A 16,598-nucleotide genomic window follows, 5' to 3' on the forward strand; every position below is an offset into this window, starting at 1 on the left:
GAGAATCAGTGTGTGTGTGAGAGAGAGAGAGAGTGTACGGACTGAGAAACAGCAAGAGCAAAGAGAGGGAGAGGGAGAGAGAGAGAGAGAGAGAAAGGGATAGAAAGAGTGAGGAAGAATAAAACAGATTTTGGCTGAAAGAGATGGACAGAGTGTACTAACAGTAGTTACGTCTGTTGTCTTTGTGTCTCTGTGGTGGACAGACGCTCAGTCTTTGTGTTTGCTGTTTTCTCTCTGGTTTCTTGGATGCTGAAGGTTTGATGGGGATGGAGATACAACACAGTCACCCAGCGCTGCTGTACACCTGGACACAAGAGCGCCACTGACAGAGGTACTGATACATGTCTGTACACTGTGTGTGTGTGTGTGTGTGTGTTGTGGAGAATAAACCAACCTCCTTTCAGTTATCCACTTTTATTTTCTGTACAGAAGTAGAATTCAGCCACCTTTTAGGCAAAAATTAGAATGTCAAATTCCCAGTAAACACCTTTTTTTTCTTTTTTTCTTTTTTTTACATAACATTGATATAAAGACAGCAGTTATAAACTGTGTGGGAAATAACAACTTTGTGAAAATATAGTATTTTATGATGTGTTCTTTTAAACCTCACAAAGACACTGGTTTGTTGAGAAATCAGTTCCAAAGACAGCAGTGTACTGTCCATGTGGATCAACAGAATACAGTGTACTCTACTTTATCGTGGGTTTGAATCCCTCACAGCTCACTTTCTTTGACCCACAAATTATTTTTTATCTTCTCACTAAATATCACCCTGAAAACAAAAAAACACGAAATCTGTTAAAACATGTCATTCAGGCTGTGTGCTTTCTCTGTGTGAGTGAATGCAGTTGTGGAACTTGCATGGCATGTGCTTTATGAGAGTTAATGTTTTGTGGATAGTAAAGTATGTGTACTGTAGCTACCAATTATTTCACCACCTTTAATGTTAAATTGGAAAAAGATGTTAAATAGTTGTCCTACATAGAGCATCTTATTTTTTACATTTTTGTTTTCAATTGTCCCTCTATTGGCTGTTTCAGTGATTATTCACACACTGATTAGTCAGTCTGCCAGTTGATTGGAAAAATATGGATTATGTCTTGTGTGCATGTTTACAATTACTCTTAGAGCTGCCTGTCTGCATATTTGGCGCATATTTTTTTTTTCTAAATTTCCAGTATTTAGATGTACATGTACTCAGATAGCTGCCTCATTCTCTGATACATACAATGGGATCAACAGCAGAGTTAGCTTCAGTTCCTACATAACAAACACTATACAAGATATGATGCTCATTTTGCGAGTAGAGACTGTTTACTAAACTTCAGTCTTTAGCCTGGCCCCAGTTTTTATTTGACTTAGTGTGGTCTGGCTCAATAGACATGTCATGAATGAACAATTCCGCGGGATGTCCCTCTTTTCGGCTGGATGTCCATTACCTTCCTCTTCCAGACAGCTAGCTAGACTATCCGTCCAATCTGAGTTTTCTGTTGCACAACTAAAACAACACATGTTCCACCAAAACAAGTTCCTTCCAGAGGCTATTTTGCAGAGGCACCGTGGCTCCGTCCGGCGCTAAGCACTGCCCATGACGATTGTGATTGGTTTAAGGAAATGTCAATAAACCAGAGCACGTTTTCCTCCCATCCCGGAATGCTGTGAGGACTAGCCAGACCTTCCTCCACAACGCTGTGCAGGAAGGGATGGCATTGCCAGACCATAAAGTGTTAAAACCTACCAGCTACTCTGAAAATGTGTCATATTTCTCCGAAACCATCTCCCCAAATTGTAAAAGTGGCCATGCAGTTGTGGTGTCATGCTCTTATGTGTGTAACACCTACAGTAGTTTGAGTAGTTCATGAGGTTCAGGAGTCATGAAGGTTTGTGAGTCACGTCGTCTGAACAGTCGCTGTAGTTCTTTGATTGATCTGATACTGACTGGTCTAGACTAGACATGTTTTCACTCTAAAAACAAGTTTTAGTCTTGCTTTGCAAAAGTCACCTTCCTCAGCGTCTATGAATGGTATATGAGACATCACAACATATTTTAAACTACATATGGCACATCACATCTAGTAGCCTATAGATGTCCCTGCTTATTTATACAGTATGTCTTGATCAAGTAGAATAACTTTCCATCAAATGATTAATACACTTCACGATCCATAATTTCCTCTTCTTGACATCCAGTGGAAACCAGTAAGATAATTCTATTCCTGTATAGATTTGGTTCACCAATGTACATATCAACCTCTTGGAATATGTCCTTGAGTACAATTTAGTGTCAACTACAGCATTTAGAAAAAGCCATTTAAAAGTTACATGTTATTCATTTGTTCATGATGTGGAGTGTAAAAAGGGCATGGTGTAAACTGTCACTGTGTTGTATGACATCTTGTTAGCAGTGGTTGGCTGTATTACGCTGACATTTGACATCTTCTGAGGTTGGAGGTGTATTTATTGGAAATGATTCAGTAAGAAGAGATGTTCTGCTGCTCCTCTCCGGTATAACTTGTCTTTACGGTCTGAGTCCAACCATACTTTATGCACTGTGTGCAGTGTTTTTCCTAGGTTTGTGAAAGACTTAAGGTGCACATACTGTATTTGGCAGAGGGGTTTAAGGGTCCTCCGTCAAGAAATTTTGTAATTTTTCAATAAAGAAAAATGCAATTTCACATAATTTTGGACCATTATTTCTTAATCTGTTAATATGTTGGAAAAGCTAGAGCATAATAAATAAATAAAAAAAGAAGCTTCAAGACAAAACTGGCTAAAGAAGTCCACTGGGGACCGACTACAATGATTAGATCTGAGAAAAGTCTTTTAGTTTTGATGCTCACATTGATTTTACATTCATTCGGCTTGGGTGGTGCCCAAAATGACTTGGGTGCTGCGCCTAAACCTTATAATGGTAGGAGAACAGTAAAACCTGTGTGTGTGTGTGTGTGTGTGTGTGTGTGTGTGTGTGTGTGGGAGGCATAAGTGGCTGCAGTGACGCAGGGCCATCTGAACACGCTGTTTGTTTGTCACGTAGGAGGATTTGAACACTGAACACACATTTGTCAGATATCTTTCTCACAGATGTGGATTTTTGTGGGAGGATTATTGCATTAATACATTTTCAAGTGTTTTTTTTCATGTGCAGGTGTGTGTCTGTGTTTGTTGAGGGAGGCAGGAGGGTGGACATTAGAGCCAGAGCATCGAATGCACACAAACAGACACAGACACACACACACACATATACACACACATACACAAATACAGTCCTTCCTTTGTTTAGGAGCATTGTGAAGAGGAGGTTAATGCACCCAGAAAACAGAAAGAAAGAGGGAGAGAGAAAGAGAGACCCTAAAGGACAACGACCAGCCTTTCACTGCAAATATTTGGCTGAGAGGTTTCATACTAACCATCCCATCCCCCTTTCTCTCTCTCTCTCTCTTTCTCTCTCTCTCTCTCTCTCTCTCTCTCTCTCTCTCTCTCTCTCTCTCTCTCTCTCTCTCTCTCTCTCTCTCTCTCTCTCTCTCTCTCTCTCTCTCTCTCTCTCTGTCTCTCTCTCTCGCTCTCCCTCCTCCCCCTCCCACTCTTTATGGCCAAAGGGAAAAGATCAGAACAAATTGTCACTCTGTGATCTACCCACATCACATGGCTTTTTTTCTAGAAAGAACAATGCTCAAGGCCATGTGTCTGATGCCAATCCTGTTATTGTTGGGAAGCAGAGACACAGATGTGAATTAGATTTTAAAGTTGTCGTGTGGAAAATGTTGAAATCAGCTAATCATTACCACAGTCATTTAGAGACATTATAATATTTTCTGTGGAAAAACAAGATCAAATTGGAAAAAAACATGCAGCCTCTCAACTGCATGTTACACTGCAGCCCTGACTCCTACTCATAGACTGTAAAAATAATGGATGAAGCTTCCGGGTCTGAAAAGTGAAGCCAATGCTGAAGTGCCTGAAAGTTGCATCTAATTTCCAGCAGGGGGCGACTCCACTGGCTCCAAATAGAAGTCTGTTTCTATAGAAGTCTATGAGAAAATGAGCCTACTCCTCACTTGAATTATTACCTCAGTAAACATTTTCGTAACGAGTTTATGGTCTCAATAGCTAGTTTAAAGTCTTCTATAAAGCATCATGTTAATTTTGTAAATAATGGTCCCATTTATTTTAAATAGACGATAAAGCAGGGGATGCTTTAGGACCTGTCAATCAGGACAGAGGCTTAGCAATGCTAACCATGCTGTGGACATCAAAATACACCTCAACTTGTTTCTGGCTGTTGTCCGTGTTTTCAACTTAAACTTTGACCCTCTCACTGTGTGTTTTCATTTTATCAAAGTTAATTGGAACATCTGGACGCCTAAAAATGTCTTTTTCAGAGATGTGCCAACCAAGCTAGCTAGCTACTGCTAGCGTTAGCTGGTTACTTGAGGGAACGTTTTTCTGTCCACGAGGTATGCGTTTACCCGCTCTACTGGATGACTCGCTTTAGAACGGTAGAAATCGACAACTTTCCCCCTTCAGTGTTTAGCTTAGCTTAGCGCATTGCAACCATAAACAACACTGGCTTGGCCACATCCTCCTCCCCAGCTCTACCCTCTTGTCAAAAATCGTCACATCCGGTTCAAAAAACCAAGATGGCGTATCGCCAAACTTGAAGCTTCAAAATGGCAGTCCACAAACTAATAGGTGATGTGTTCACCCATATGTTCACAATTTTTTACAGTCTATGGTCCTACTTAGCATGTTCAAACACATAGAGCATTGGGACGTTACATTGAGTGTCAATGTGCAGTGCTAATGCAGTTTAGTAGTATTACCTTCATGTAGTACAGGTTGAAGTCACAGTGGCAGACTCCTACTCTGTCTTAGTGGTTAGATGCTAGGTTATATAATTAGACTATTGGTTGGGTAAATGACTAAGACCTTTTTCCTAAATATCAATTTGTTGATGTCTGTAATATTAGCTGCAGGATTCATGGTAAATGTAGTCAGGACAAGTTGCGACACTAAACAATACCACAGAGGCTCCACACATGGCCATGAGATAACAACATTAATTTATTTCTTACACAATAATCTGTGAGAATGATATGATTTAGCACCCAAAGCACTTCCATTCTTCATTTAAACACTGCATAAATGCTAATCGTAAGAGTATATATTAGATTACAATCCATTAAATCAATCAGACTTACCTCACATACATCTGCTCGCAATGATCCCCTCACTCTTTCACATATTCATGGAAAAAGATTTGAATCATTATCTAAATATTTACTCCTAAATTCACTCTCATGGGTCGCCTATGTCATCGCAGTAACCAGGATATACCCATCAAACTTTGTCACCACTTTGTGCTAATATAAATCTCTGCCATGTAAATTCATCATAGTGACGTATGTGAACATAGGCTAATATTCTATGTATATGCTGGATTATAAATTTACACATTTACATGACAAATCCAAAGAGAAGAAAAAATGACATGCAACTCTTTGATGTCTTAAAGCAGCAAATAGTGACCCAATACAGCCAAGAGGAGTGTGACATGAGCTGTTTTTTTTTTTATACCATTTTCATCATCAGCATAACACTAAATGTGAACTAAATGAGTAAAGTATACAGTAAAACCAATGGAAATAGAATATAAACAATTGTAGGATTATAAAACCATATTTTTTCTTCAGTCCTCAGTCTGCTCCCCCTTGCTTCTTCTCCATTGCTGCTGCTTAGACTTTTAGATTTACGTAACTGTAGAGATTTAGCCTCTTCTGCCATGTTAATCTGTTGGCTCAAAGAGTATGTGTGTGTGAGTGTGTGTGTGTGTGTGTGTGTGTGTGTGTGTGTGTGTGTGTGTGTGTATCACATGTGTGCAAGTGTGTAGCCTGATAGCACCGGATAAGCCCTCATCAGCAGAATATTAAAATACTAAAACATTGCATGCAGCAGAAACCAAGTTCCTGTCATGAAATATTCTGTGTGAAAGCTGTGTGTTAGTTCAGCAGGAAGGTTATCTTCTGTGATGTTCTCTGGACTTGTGACTCGACTCGGCCTCAAACTTAAACTCAGGTAATGGTGAATCGACTCAGACTTGACTTGGACTCTTCTTTGGTGACTCGGACTTGGACTCAAACACTAGGGACTCGAGATGACCTGGACTCGACAGTTGGTGACTCGACAACAAAAAGACTGGAAAGACTAGGAAGATGTTAAAGAAGGTCAAGACCCAGAAAGTCTGATTCCAGGTGGGAATACAGATGTTGTGCCCATAAGCCAGGTACTTAACCTACATTAATGCACGCCTGTGCCATCTGTGTGTGTGTGTGTGTGTGTGTGTGTGTGTGTGTGTGTGTGTGTGTGTGTGCACGTTTGATATAAGGCCCGGGGACAGTACTACAGGAACGAGAGGCGCTAACCTACTAAAACCTCCATGGCACTGACAGGAGTCAGGTCACAGCTGTGGGCTGTTTTTAGTCCTGTATTCCCCATATTATGCTCATTTTCTCTCATCTCTTGTATTATTTCTGGCAGGGGCGTTTCTAGGACTTGAGGAGGTTCGTGGCTTAGCAATGCAAAACTGCAATTGGCTTGCCCAGCTTGTTAATAGCCAGTGTATGTTCATTTCAGCTGGCCAGTTTGTAGATGTAAGTTAGATGGCACCAACATTTGGCCTAATCATAACTGGCCTGGCAACCCAAAGGCCAAGGTTTTGTTTCCAGATTGGTGTGGTGACTTATGATAAATAACTATTTATTCTCCTTTGGATCGACTTTTCTAATTATATCTGAGTCAGCACACATGTAGCCTATAGGCATCATTTACTCCTCCCTCCTCTTTGCATCTTTTGTTGAGGAAGTAACCTCCTTAAATTTCCATATGACAATTATTCACCTCAATGATACATTAATTAATTTTAATTTATTGATAAACCCCATGACTGTAATATTTCAGATGTTTGAGCAAGATTTCTGCTCATGTCCAAAACATTGTGCACATTCCAGATATAACTCATCCCATCTGTGTTCTCTGAGATTTGGAGGAGTTGTGATATTTTGAGAAAAATAAAGTTTAGAAGTTTTAGAATAAAGTCACAATATTTTAGAAAATAATCTACCTGCACCATAGTCTGCTGTAGCTCAAGCTTGACGTGCTTCGGTGATATTTTAATTCGGCTTTACACAATGTACATATGGCTTTGCCTACGAGCCGTCCGGGAGTTTTGGAAAATAAAAAGCGCCATTCAGGATTTCATTGCTGCTGTCTTTCTCCATCATGCCTGCAGCCTGCAGCAGCAGGATGTGTTACGAGGAAGTAAATTAATAAATGCCGGCATGCGATAAATGCGATAAAAAAAATTAATCGCATCGCAATTAATGCGTTAACGCTGACAGCCCTAATATATATATATATATATATATATATATATATATATATATGTATATGTATATGTTAGTGGGCCTTCAATCCCGTCTATTACTTTTTTTTCTAGAGACATATCAATGTCATCACAGTCTTTTGAGGTTTTATTCATACTTTTACTTACAATCTCTATAATTTCTTTGTTTTCTACAGTTCCCAAATTTTTTTTGTATGTTTTGTTTCTCCACATGGTCCATCACAGGGCATTTATGCAAATATGTAAGTGAATGTGACACGTTTTTATTTGAAGATTTAAAGATCCAATAAGATGGGCGCTTTGTGGATGTGTATGACCATATGCTGCACACTAGGCAGATCTGAAAAATACATCTTTAAAAGACAATGTCCTTCTGCCTCTTCTTTCAAATCAGAAAGCTACTGCGTACGTGTCATGGTTAATCTCAACTGTAAATCAGCTTAGAACGTGACATGTATATGCATTAGGGCATACTAATTGGAAGGACACACACACACACAGGCTTGGATGGTTAGCATTAGCAGTGATAGCCACTCAGGGACATGCAGTAGAAAACACACGTTAGTGATGTGCTTCCAAAAAAAGATTGAGACAAAATCACAATAAGGGTACTTGAATATCACTAAATAATAAAATAGTAAATCAGCGCTGCCAGCACATCTGTATGTATCTCTTTTTAATATGTTTCATAAAATCATTATAGTAAACAAGGTGATGGCTGACCTCAATCTAAAAATGCAATTTCAGGGTGACTCGTTCTCATGTATTTTTTCCACTCAATGACTCTCTTGATTGGCTAGGACTCGGGGCTCAGCTTGCCATTGGCCATTGCTCCACTCACTCGTGAAATGGTTCCTTCAATTTAGGACCAGTGCTGCTACTGGGACAGCCTGTGTTTGATGCTCTCTCGTTTGAATTTACCCAGTTACAAAGATATGACAAATGGATAGAGAAGATTTATGCTTCAGCATTACTTTATCTATCCATCAATCCTAAGTGATTTGTTTTCATTTCCTGATCTCCATTTTTCATTTTTGTTTGTGTTTATTAAATAGGAAAATGCTCCAGATAAAGTACAACACTGCTGACCATTGTGACTTTGTGGATCTGCTCAGACGGTGGCCAAAAAAAAAGATGTCCTATATTTCTGTAGTAGCTTCTGAAATGTGTGGTCCAGGGCTCACTTCTTGGTACACTCTCACATCATTCCACAGTTTTAATCTTAGCTTAATATTTTAGTGCCTGTTGCATTTTTTTTGCACTTATCAATTAAAGAAACATTACACAAATCTATCCCTTGCAATCTTAACCAAGCTTTTATGACATGACACCAAGAACTTTATAGCCTCAGTAAGTCAGGACCAGTTTTGCTCCAACTGCTCAAGAATCTGGAGACATTAAGCACATCTGTTTTTTGCTTTCCATTCACACTAAGCTGGCGCTTTTCAGGGAAAAGAAAAGTACTGGAACAGTGATGTAAGCCTGGTCAGACACCATCAGTGTGCTTGGTAGTTATAGAAATGCTGCAGATTATTCAGTACAGCTGTAAGACAGCATTGTGATCATAAATACTTGATTATTTGGGTTTTTAATGAGATCTCAGTGATCAGAACGATGAAGAAGAAAAGCAGAGAGGCATTATGCTATTTGCTCGATGTTTTAGTCATGATGGAGTCATGGTGGCTGGACATCAGGGCTCGTTCTGGGATTGGCGTAAAACTATTGTTGCCCCTGTTGACTTTGGAACAGCGTTTCTCAAAATCTCAGAAGCAAAATGAGGGAAATGTCTTTGAAAACTGTCTTGTTTTTACTGGCATTTTTTCCATAAAAATTATAATTTCAATCTGTCTATGTTTCTTATATAATCTTCCTTTTTTGTCTCATGCTGTTCCTAGACTGCTTTTTAACTATATATGTAGATATTTATTTCCTTCATCATGTTTTGTGCTTTGTGTATAACATGCTTTCCGTGAAACAGCCCACTCTCTCCTCTAAGGGACAGATGTGTGTATGCGTGTGTGTATTTTGTACCTGATAGATATCTCCAAAGTGTTAATTAGATTTGTCAGCAGCTCCAAACACACACACACACACACACACACACACACACACACACACACACACACACACACACACACACACACACACTCTCTCTCTCTCTTAGACTCAGCAAAAAAGAAAAGAAAAGAAAAAGCATGTGCGCACGCACACACACGCACACACACACACACACACACACACACACACACACACACACACACACACACACACACACACACACACACACACACATACAGAAATACACCTGCCTAATCCCCCTAAACGTGTGTCCATACACACTCACAGCCACACAAAGACGCACTATCACACCTTTTAACCACTCCACTAGAGCAGTAATCACTACACACACATGCACACTGACATGTCAGTCATTTTAACACCATGGTTCCCTCGGGAAATTGGGGGGGGGCTTTCCTCACATACACACACACACACACACACACACACACACACACACACATACTGAGCTGTTGGTGTTGGTATATCAATAGAAAGCAGTACGAGGAGCTGAGAGGGCTGGAACAAAGAGGACATGTGGTTCTTCACTATAGTAAGGTTGAGATATTCTGTATGTTATCTATATTTACAGTTTAACAGGCACAACATTATGCGGTCTGTGCTAAGTATAACAGACCAAATTAAATCGTTTTTAAATCAGTATTTGTGCGCATACTGAGCTCATACCGCTGATCAGCGCATCACAAAGGGAGAGAGAGGGTGGAGGAAGTTAACTGGGAGCGCTAATAGCACTAATGGCAACAGTGCAAACAGAGCATTAGTTAGCTCCATGGTTAGCTCTCTCACCGGGGCGACCTGGCTTCTGCCTCAGAGCCGTGCTCATCAGCCGTAAAGTTAACCGTCCTGACCGGGACGCAGGCGTCATCAACGGGTAACCTCAGTGAACTGTAATTCTCAATAATGAGAGGCTCGCTCTGCATTATCCCTTACATATTATACACCAAACATAATCTAAAAACAGCTTAGCAGCTGTGTTTTGTATAAGAAGAGATTGTGGGTGAGATGAAATATCATCCCACATAATGAACGAATAGAGAGGGAGATGGAGGACAGGGAGGTGTCTGTTCACTGTGTCCCTATAAGTGGACACACACATCCGATTATGGACTTAATGTCATTTTACAGCTGTGCAAGAGAAAAAAGGAGAAAAGAGCGGAGAGGGGGAGAAAGAAACCTGAGAAAATGAAATTTGGTAATGGCCTAATTATGGAAGAGAAATTGGAAAGGACAACTGTTTGTGTGTGTGTGAGTGTGTGTGTGTGTGTGTGTGTGTGTGTGTGCGTGTGTGTGTGCGTGTGCGTGTCTGTGTCTGTGTGTTTGTGTGTGTGAGTGTGTGGCTGCAGGACAGACGAGCCAATGGCAAAATGACTTTAATCACTGTGGTAACCTCAAGGCAGGGGGCCCATGCTGGCAAATTAGGCCTGGTAGCGCGCACGCACGCACACGCACACGCACAAACAGTACAGCTCCTAAGCTAACTCACTCCAGGTCCACTGAACTACACAGTCAATAAATATTTAATGCCAAGATACAAAGATCTCTGGAAACATCTAATCCAGCCAGTAAAGCTAACCCTTCACTCAGAGAAAACGAAACGCGTTCTGTTAAGAGTAAGAGTAAGCATGAGGGCTAATATACGCAAGAGTAACCCTGACATTTACTTTTGAACATTCACAGAGAAACTGTCAAGCAAATACAAAAAGGTGTTTCTGCATGATGCCTCTTCATGACATATTGATGGAAGCCCTACACATGACCTCAGCACACATCACATTAATGTGCAGCACACACTATGTGCTGAATGTGTGTGTCAAGTCTTTGAGTTGTCTTCTGGCTGAAATGAGAATTGATATTTAGCATATCTTTTTTGTAATGACATACATACATTTACTGAAACGTTTTCTGCTTTTAAAATTATTTCTAACCTTTAATTCAAACTGGTCAACACCACAAAAAAAGTTTGATATCAATTTATTATTGTGCTGTATTTGAATTGTTTATTGAATTGTGATTTTTTAAATAAATTTCTGTTTAGTGTCTTGCTGGCTTCAAACTGAAACCGAAGATACATCCATATTGGTTTTTAGCTAATCTTTTCGAATCATTATGCCATGATGGTGGCTAGTTACTATCAAAAACCAAACATTGACTATCAACAGCTTTTGTCCAAATAAAGGTATCAGCCACTCAGATTTGTGTTTTTCTGTATTTTATACTTGCACTCCATGTGAGCTATTTAGCTGAAAGTGTCTTACTGCCATGAGTCTCTCCTATATGATCTTCTGTAATATGAGTGAAAAATGAAGGTTAGTGATTGCTTGCTGGTGTTGAGGCATAAAAGGACATATTTACACCACATCCAGAAAACACCATGCTAGATTCATGTTTATTCATTCACTCTTTCAATAAGTCACTTGGGAGTTTACAAGGCAGTCTGCTTGTTTTTCATACCCGTCTTTGACTTTGCTATTAGGCCCTTATTTTATGTCTTAGAATATAAAGTAGAAACACTGGCCTTTTGTTTTTGTGTGTACAAAGAGATCAAGAGTGTTAGCCAGGCGATGAAATATGACTGTGGGGTGTTATTGCAGGGTGCACCTTGTTCCCTGTCAGCTCCAGGATGCATGCATACATCCACATCTACACACACATACATACAATCCAGCTGGTGGCTACTATGAAACGATGCCTTCTGGATTATATATACAGTTGCCATCTTTTTCTCTGGGAATTCAGCGTACACACACACAGACACACACAGACACACATATACACACACACACACACACACACACACACACACACACACACAAACACACGCACACGCACGCACGCACGCACGCACACACATGCAAAACACAGTGATTGCGCTTTGCTCCATCCCTTTCAGGCCTATATGTTTTTCCTCTCTCTCCCCCCTATACACACATGCACACACGCACGTGCACACACACTCCTCAGATGCAATGCTTTGATAATGGCAAACACACCTCCAGCCTGACACTCCCACTGGGGTTGGTCTCCCCATTCACCTCCTCCTCCTCGTCCTCCTCCTCCTCCTCCTCCTCCTCCCTTCTACCCCCCATCATATCTCCCTATTTCTTCCTCCCCACCTCCATCCCTCCTACCCCTTGTGGAGTTGTTGCTAAGGAGCCCTGGTGACCGGGGAGTTTTTTCATTGGACGAGGAGGAATGGAGGTGGAGGAGAGGAGAAAAGAGGAAGTTGAAAAAGGAGAATGGATGGATGGCGATGAAAGAGAGTGTGTGTGTGTGTGTGGTGGAGGGGGCGGAGGGGGGGGTTTATCTGAGATCCAGATGTGCTAATGAGGTGTAGGGGTGAACCACAGTGGGTGGTGGGTGATGGAGGCATGGAGGAACAGATAGGATGGATTGATGAATGGATAGAAAAAGTGAGGAGAGATAACAGGAGAGGAGAATTGGGTGCAAGAGGGTAAGAAGAAGTGATAGACCGAGTAGAAAGTACCTGGAGGGATATAAATTATATTATATAAAAGATTGAGGGGTGAAAGAAGTTAAAGTGAGAAAGGTAAGTGGAGTGGCATTAGATAGAGACAAACAACAATCAAATATGATGAGCTCATGTTGGCAAAGAGAACAAAAGATTGAAGAAATGAGAATAAAGGAGAGGAGGAGGAGGATAAAGGAGAGCTCATTTAAAACATGATGGGGAGAGAGAGAGAGAGAGAGAGAGAGAGAGAGGGCCAGACTGTACCCTTTCATTTATTCTGGCTGGCACAAAGGAACATTACCTCCAGACACAAACACACACACACACACACACACACACACACACACACACACACACACACACACACACACACACACACACACACACACACACACAAATTCTTGTATTACTATACATGTGAGAGCCTGCCATTGACAGCTCTTTTCCTGACCTTAAAGTGCTCATATTATGCTCATTTTCAGGTTCATAATTGTATTTAGAGGTTATATCAGAATAGGTTTACATGGTTTAATTTTCAAAAAACATCATATTTTTGTTGTACTACACATTGCTGCAGCTCCTCTTTTTAACCTGTGTGTTGAGCTCTATGTTTTAGCTACAGAGTGAGACATCACACTTTTCCATCTTTGTTTGGAGTTGCACATGCGCAGTAGGTAAGCACTGCTAGCTAGTCAGTTGCACAGTATGAGGGCGTGCCACGCTAGCAGCTAGGCGAGCATTATAATGTGTGTTACAAAGTGATGCACTTTCGTCACGGAAGTAAAGGCTGGACTACAACAGAGCTGTTTGGAGCAGTTTGTGAACAGTGTTTTCTGTTGGAGATGGTAAGTCCCTTTGGGGTGGACTTTGGGCTTTTTCACTTTGTAAATACACAAAAAAGATATATAACACAATAAAGGAAAGGGAAAAAGCCAAAAAGCATAATATGAGCACTGTACTAATTCTAACCTTGAATCCAAACCCTAAACAACCATACACCTGTTTCTGCAGTTTTTTTCCCATTTCACAAACTTACATTTCCCATACATAATCATTGGCAACAATTTGGAGTTCTAAGTCTTGCTCTAGGACATTAACCTGCTCTGCCTCCTGAGCTACAGATGTCATATGGGTATTCTACCTTCCAGGCAACAATTTGTTTCCACTCATGTTAGTATACAGTAGTACTCATCATACTTTGAATATCTGAAGCAATTAATGGAAAACTAAATGCTTGCTCTTGGGGGAATTACTGGAATTGTTGGGTCTTTGTATATTATAGAGTGTAGTCTAGACCTACTCTATCTGTAAAGTGTCTTGAGATAACTCTTGTTATAATTTGATACTATAAATAAAATTTAATTGAATTTAAAACAATCATTGGCACATTAATCGAAAATGAAAATATTTGTTAGTTGCAGCAGTCTTGAATGTACCTGTAAGGTATTCAGTTAGAGTGACAATCATGTCTGCTTGATTGTAGATTTATAGGATTTATAGGTCTGTTTCAGGAAGGAGCTTTAACAAACTCTGAGTCTAACCCTGATCTCTGAGTTGATTTACCCTGAGATGGGAAACTCTGAGTTTTCGGTTCCAGAACAGCTGATTTGAGTTGGTTCAATCAACTCGGAGTAGGTTGACTCAGAGCTAAGCGCGTGCACCACCACAATAAAAAGACAAACAAACAAAAAAAAAAAATACTGGAAATACGCGGAAATACTCATGCGCACATACAGGGAGTTTGAACATGTATTTCGTTAAAAAAGCAACACAGCGGATGCTGTAAAAGAGAGAGAATTGGTGTGGGAGAACATTGCTGCTCGGGTCAATGCGTAAGCACTGACAGTGTATTAATTTCATATTTAATCGCAGGTAACCTATAATATTGCTGGTGAAAACTGGAATGGTATTACACCTATAATTTCATTTAGGTGCAATCCTGCGGGCGAAAAAGTAAGCTAATCCCATTCTGAGCCTGCAGCACCATGATCATTAACAGAAATATAATTATAATCATTTCATTCTGTTTAATGGCTCTCACTGGATTATGGCCTGGGAACACTACAAAAAAGTTTAAAAAACGTTTTGGAGCGAGTCTCACTCTTCTGACGGCTCTGCATACAGTGGCTTTACTAATATGATCCGCATCACCAAACGTTTGCAAAAAACGTAATGCGAGACACAAAGAATCTGCTGGTAAAAGCATGTCCACGATGGTGGATGTTAGTGATATGAGGACGGATAAGGTCTATATCTGATCGACTGTGAAGAAAATACCTCTCAAATCGGTTATGTGGAAATGAAAATACATCTAGTCGGGACTCAATATCATCTCCCGACGCAAACTCTGTGAAGTAATACAGCTTTTTCATCAACGGGATCATCGACAAAAGGACATGCAATGTTTGAGAAAAAAACGTTTTATAATCTGCCATAAACCAATACGTTTTTTTATTCATGCAGATAACAAACTGCGCTAAAATGCGCCTGATACAGACTGAATGAATGAATGAGGAAATGAATGAACTGTGTCAGAGGGAGGAGACTGAGAGAAACTCGAGGTTTCTTGAAGAAAACCTGCTCCCGACCAGGTTAGGTTTACAGACTCAGTTACCATAGTAACTGACTCTGAGGTTAAGTTACCTCTCTTTCTGAAACAGAAAACCCAGAGTTTCCAAATCCAGGGTTAACAAACTCAGAGTTTTCACTAAACCTGCTTTCTGAAACGGACCCCTGAAAAGCACTGTTGTTACTCTCTGCTCCTCACCACGGCACTTCTCAGGTGCTGCGTGCAAATCACTCCGCCCAAGTAGCAGAAGTAGCAGTGTTTCGCCTTCTGAGAATATATATATATATATTATTATATTATATATATATACTTATATATATATATATATATATATATATATGTATATATATATATATATATATATATATATATATATATATATGTATATATATATATATATATATATATATATATATATATAGATATAGTTCCCAGTTTGTATATGGTTAGAAGATGGCTGTGTCTCATGTGACTTTGTTATTTGTACATGCTGTGACTATACAAATCACAACATGTAGCTAGCAGCAGTAGGCTAGATGGAGCGGGTTACCTCCAGGATCTGTGCTAAGCGAGGCTAGCGGTGGGGGCGTCAGACAGAGTTACGACACGCACGGAGATGAGAAGGGTATGTGTGTACTTATCTAACTCTGGGGGATACGGTGAATAAGCTAGTATCCCAATAAGTCGGCGTGTTCCTTTAACAAATTGCCTGTTTTTAAGCATAGATTAGCCATACCTAAAACACAGTGGCTGTGTCAGTGTCAGTGTCTTATCTTATAGCCTTAACCATATGTTAACCATACTGTAGTTGCTATGCAGGAATTTGTGTAGAAATAAATCAGCGTTGGAATTGAATGTTAAAAATGTTGCACTGATCATTCATGAACCTTGTCACTGAATGTGATGCAGAGTTTTGATAATCGCAGTTCCATTCCACATTCCATTTCCATTCAGGTTTCAGCTCTAAACCAGCACTACAAGATCATGTTCAGATAGGTCCAAATTCCAGTTGTAAAAATGTTTGGCACAATATCTGAACACTAAACTCTGTATACTAGTCGACAACATGATGTCATTCATGT

General features: G+C 40.1%; 1 protein-coding gene across 2 annotated transcripts in view; it reads left to right on the forward strand.

Annotated features, from left to right (window-relative positions):
- Positions 1–57: 57 nt before the first annotated feature.
- nfasca (neurofascin homolog (chicken) a) overlaps positions 58–16,598 on the forward strand; it is a 125,637-nt gene continuing 109,096 nt past the window's right edge. For both annotated transcript variants that reach the window (XM_078249341.1, XM_078249342.1), the window contains exon 1: positions 58–331. The gene's annotated coding sequence lies outside the window, so the exon portion shown is untranslated. The remainder of the gene's footprint in view (positions 332–16,598) is intronic.

The sequence above is a fragment of the Sander vitreus genome, chromosome 4 (genome assembly GCF_031162955.1).
Source record: "Sander vitreus isolate 19-12246 chromosome 4, sanVit1, whole genome shotgun sequence".
NCBI lineage: Eukaryota > Metazoa > Chordata > Actinopteri > Perciformes > Percidae > Sander > Sander vitreus.